Below are 5,376 nucleotides of genomic sequence, written 5' to 3' on the forward strand. Positions count from 1 at the left end.
CTCTGCCCCTTCCCCAAATCCCCAGCCCTGCCTCCTCCTCCCAGGCTCTCAAGCCAGGGAGGGAGGGGGAGCAGCGGCGCACGAAACAGGTGTTTCACGCACCGCGGCCGCTCGGGATCTCCTCCTCCCTCCCAGGTTTGAGAGCCTGGGAGGGAGGGGGAGACTCCGAGTGGCCTCGGCGTGGGGGCCGCTTCTCCCCCTTCCTCCCAGGCTCTCAAGCGGCAGCGGAGGTGAGCTAGGGCAGCCGGGGCACATTTTTAGGGGCGGCATTCTGGCACCGGCCATGCCGCCCCTAAAAATGTGCCGCCCCAAGCACCAGCTTGTTTTGCTGGTGCCTAGAGCCGGCCCTGCCTGGTGGATCCAGATCCAACCCCCTTGGATCTAAAAACAAGGAAAAAATCAATCAGGTATTAAGAAAAAGGCTTTTAATTAAAGAAAAGAAAGGTAAAAGAAAACCCTCTGGGAGAGATTAGCATACCAGCTACTCTCACAGACAACAGATTCCAAACACAGAGGATGTTCCCCTGGGCAAACCCTTAGTTACACAAAAAAATACCCAAAATACCCAATTTGACTATTCCTCTAATTGCACAAGACAGGTTACAAAGAAATAAACATAAACCTATTTATTTCCTTCACTAATACTCACTACTTAATAAGAGGCTGAATTCTGGAGCTTCCCCACTCCAGTCCAAAGTGAAACTCCCCAGACAAAGGGAACTTTCGTCCTTCCCTTTGAACCATCTTGTCCTCCCATTGGTTCCTCTGGTCAGGTGTCAGCTAGGCTAGGTGAACTTCTTAACCCTTTACAGGTAAAAGAGGCATTAACCCTTAACTATCTGTTTATGACAGCCCGGCTGCAGGGTGCTTTTGTTTTGTTTTGTTTTGTTTGTTTAGCCCACGAAAGCTTATGCTCTAATAAATTTGTTAGTCTCTAAGGTGCCACAAGTACTCCTGTTCTTTTTGCGGATACAGACTAACACGGCTGCTACTCTGAAACCATTTGTTTTGGGACTGTCCTCTATGAGTGCAAGCAGTAGGGGTAAGAGACTCCTTGAACAGGCTAACCCCTGATCATCTGACCTTGGGGGCAGGCTGGAGTTGAGGATCCAGCGTAGAGGAAGGCACTCTAGGGCTAGCCTGCGGAGGCAATGCTGTGAAGCATGGGAGAGCAGTCTGCTGAGCCCCAGAGGCTTGGAGTCTGTGGAGCAGCAAGCACTGAAAGGAGCTGTGGGAAAGGCCTAGGACCAAGCTAAGGTAGGCACTGATAGCTGGAGCTTGTTGCTGTCTAGTAGGGCCATGGAGTAGAACCCAGAAGAGAAGGAGGGTCTGAGTTCCCCTACTGGCTACTGAGGGAGGTGGTGTGAACCCCTGAAGCAAGGGGTAAGGCCTAGGGGAAGCCCTGAGATCTGGGGGGTGTAATGACCCCTGGGCCTGGTGCCAGAAGGCTGGAGACCTGATGGAAGGATGTTGTACTATTGCTTTCTGTCCCCCTGCAAAGGTGGGGGATGACTATAAGTGACCTGGCCAGAGCATTGCAGAACTGGAGTGACTGTTGGTAGGGGGCACTAGATGGGCAGAGCCTGCCATGCCATGCCCAGCCGTGAAGGGGTGCACCAGCAGCGAGGCCACTCCTTTGCAGTCCCTAAACTCAAAGGGCTGCACTGCCCAGTTATTGAGCAGCCACAGCACTGCTTGGCAAAGTGTGAGAACTGCCCAATGCATGCTAGCTTGTCCTCTGTCTCCCTGCCTTCCCTAACTGCTGCTGCTGCTCCCTGTACACACCACCCATAGGGTTGCCCTCTGAAAGGCTCCCCCATCCCAGTCAGTGCCCAAGGCCTCTGGGCCTACAAGTTAATGCAATCCCGCTTGTTCCTCAGTCTCAAAATGTCCACCAGCCCCTTGCTCACAGTCCCTCTGTCAGACAGGGCTATGCCCAGCTCCATAGCAGCTGGCACAGAGCAATTCCCCTTCTCACAGCTCAGAGACAATTTAAATGGCCTCCCTGTCAACCTGCTGTAGTGTCAATTTATTGAAATGCTAAGAGTGCTAGTCCTTATGCTCTAGGCACCCTTGACCTAACTGAAAAATACACCACTAGTGTATTGATGTCAATGGGCTTTAGGCACCCAACTACTTTTGAGGATCTGGGCCTTAAGGCCTAGCTCTGCTCTTGCTTGGATGTAAGGCCCTGATTCAGCCAGGCAATAATTAAGCACAGAGGTAACTCAAATGATGACTAGTCCCTTGAAGGCAGCCTATGCTACTTGACTTCAATGCTTGCAAGCTTACCTGAAGGCTTAAAAGCCTGGCTGATCTGGACTCTGAATGAGTCAGAACTCTATTGAAATCACTAGAATCCAGTGTCTCTAAATGGAATCCCCACTACTGTGGTTTTTGTTAGGGGCCTTATCCAAATGACAGTCTTGTGCATGGTTATTACTGTGTCTGCTTGGTGCATTCAAATCTGCTAGTGCTGTCAATCATTCTCCCTTGGCTGTCACTGCTCAGCATTGCTGGTGATGGTCTCTCCTGGAACAGCACTGGGCTGAACTGGGCCTTTGCAGGGCATCGCTGCCTGATAAAGGTGCAGACGTGTGCTCCTTTCTCAAGGAATGAGGCCAAGGAGGGTTTGCCTGAATGAGGGGGCAGAGTCCATGCTGCTCCTTTGGAGAGGCACCATGTGGAAGGTACAGTCTGAGAGGGAAGCCCCTGGAGTCTGGGCTGCTGGAGGGGCCAAAACAGCCTTTGGTGTAAGCCCTGGAGGCTGCTCTAATTGATGACAATGCCCCCATAGCTGCTTGTTTGACTGAGCTGTAGTCTGCACTCTCTATAGGGCTGAACGCATTGGTGACTACTCCTCCCAACCCAGCCTACCCTTCCTGCCCCACATGTACCTTCTATGCGGCAGCTTAGGGCGGCTTTTATTGGTCCTATTCTGTTCTTGCACTGAGGGATTCTCCTAGAGCTCATCATGGCTCTTTATAGTCCCTGCATCGTAGCATATAGGGGCTTGGGTGGGGCCCCTGTGAATTGCAGGAATGGACCCCCCTAGCTGGGAGGGGAGAGCTAGGGAGAAGGAATAAAATGACGCACTGAGAAGATACAGGGCAATGAGCGAGAGAGTCTGTAATATGGGCCTGGACCTCCTGTTCAAGTCAATGGCACCAACAGTACAGGCTGGGCCTGGGAGCCGTGTGCGAGCCCAGATGAAGATAAGGTGCCTGACCTGCCCACACCTTGGATTCCATTTACCCAGACTCCCCTCGCCCACCCCAACACTCTCTACTGTGAGTGTGGGGGAGGGCACGGCCTTAGGGTAGGCCTCGCTGCTTCCTTTGAGTCCCTTCTAATCCTACCGGCTACCCGCCGTTCCTCTATCCCGCTCTGAGCGGAGCAGACCTGACCCAAACAAGCCTTAGCTGGGCCAGGCAGCCTGCAAGCATTCCTGCTGCCACGGAAGCACATAGTTAAGGCCCAGGACGGGCCTATTCCCTGCATGTTTCCACAGGCTGTGAATGACTGTTGAACTTCCCTTCCTCTGGACGGCTACAGCCAACCAGGAGCTATGGGCCCAGAGGGGAAGGTTGGTCCCTCTTTGGCACACAGGCCTAAGCTTATCAAGGACACCATTGATTTGAGGTGCCGCAACTTCTGAGGGTCTCCGCTGAGCCACCTCAAAGGCTGAGCATCCACTCTGCAAATCAGGCCCCTTTCAGGAGTTTCAAGTTGGGACCTCAAAATCACTGGGAACTTTTCACGATGTAGGTCATTCCTCCTTGTTAGCAACAAGCGGTGGGGCCCTTGGTGGGGTTTTCCTAATCTCTGGCAGTTGGGGGCACTGAGTGAAATGAGATGGGGGGGCGAGGAGAGGGGAAGGGGTCCTAGTTCCATTATTCCTGTGTCTCACTTGGTTTGCACCAAAAGGGTGCTAGGCACTTTGATAGGCCAAGGGCCCGTTCCATAGTTATTGACCACATTGGGCTATGGGTGGTGGTGAGGAACATTGGGAGGTACCAGCCCAGCCGCTAGTGCACGCAGTTGCAGTCACTTGTCATCTTCCCCAAAGCAAATGGGATTGTTCTGCATGGCCTCCCTGGGAGGTCAGGCCTTGGACTGGGGCCACCACTCCTCCCTAGCTAAAGCCAAGAGAGGTTTAGTTGTGCCAGGCACAGCCCTTAACCACAGACTCAGAATACTGACCAAGCAACCTTCCCATGGACAACACAGCTGTGCCCCCTGGCTTTCCCCTTCCTGGTCTTCTCCTCCCCCCCTCCCCCTTTCTTCTGCATGTGGGATACCTTTTCTTCAGTGCCTGTTTTTTCCCCTCAGACTCATTTTTAAATGTATTTCACTCTATTTATCCTCCCACCCCTTAAATCCTTCTGTCCCCGGGGGACTGGCCCTTTAAGGGGAGATGGGTCCCAGCCTCACCTGCAGCACAATTTAACTTCCCTCTGGAGGGACCCAGGAATGTCATGGGACAGGCAGGTCATATGGGGGACAGATAGGAGAAGCCAGTGGAGAGCCAGAAATGAAAGTGAAGGAGGGTGGGGGGGCTGAGTCTATTGCATGATAGGGAGCAGAAGGGCAGTGGGCACAGCCTCCACAAAGACTTTTCCTGGCTCCAGGGACAGGGCCCGGGTTGGGGGGTGAGAGCCAGTTCCAACCAACCAGGCTGGAGTGCAGGAAAGAAGGTGGCTGGTGGAAGAGCCATAGGCAGTTTTTCCTGTTGAAAGGTATGGGAACAAACCAACCCCTAAGAAGGAGTGTTGCTACTGAACACATGAAAGCCTTTGTGGGTGAATGAAGAGTCCAAGAGGGGAAACTGAGGCAGGAGTGAGCATGAGCCTAGATTGGACAGTTAGCCCTCTCTGCAAATTCTCACCTTTAGTGTTTCTCTTCTCTCCTTGCCCTTTTCTTTCCTTTAGTGTGAAATCCCCTCCCCACTTTACAGGAATTGAGAGCAGAGCTCCTTTACCCTCAGGGCCGGCTTTATGGAAATTGGTGCCAAGGGCAAACTTGTATTTTGACCCACCCCCCCGCCCCAATCAACCATGGTCCCCACGGGCTCCCTGGCCTTCCCATCATCTCTGGGCCCCACTGCCTCCACAAGTGTTTAATTTGTACTGAAAGAGATGACAGAGCTTAGCCCTGGCACAAATTAAGCACTGGCAGGGCAGCCTGATACTGGCGGGTGCTGGCCGGGTGCCCAGCTCTGAAGGCAATGCCACCGCCAGCAGCAGCGCAGAAGTAAGAGTGGCCTGGTATATGGTGTATTGCCACCCTCACTTCTGGGCTGATGCTGTGGCCAGGGCCGGCTCCAGGCACCCAAGCACATGCTTGGGGCGGCACCTGGTAAGGGGCGGCGGGGGG

This window comes from Terrapene carolina, unplaced genomic scaffold (assembly GCF_002925995.2).
Source record: "Terrapene carolina triunguis isolate 2854851 unplaced genomic scaffold, T_m_triunguis-2.0 Scaffold210, whole genome shotgun sequence".
NCBI lineage: Eukaryota > Metazoa > Chordata > Testudines > Emydidae > Terrapene > Terrapene triunguis.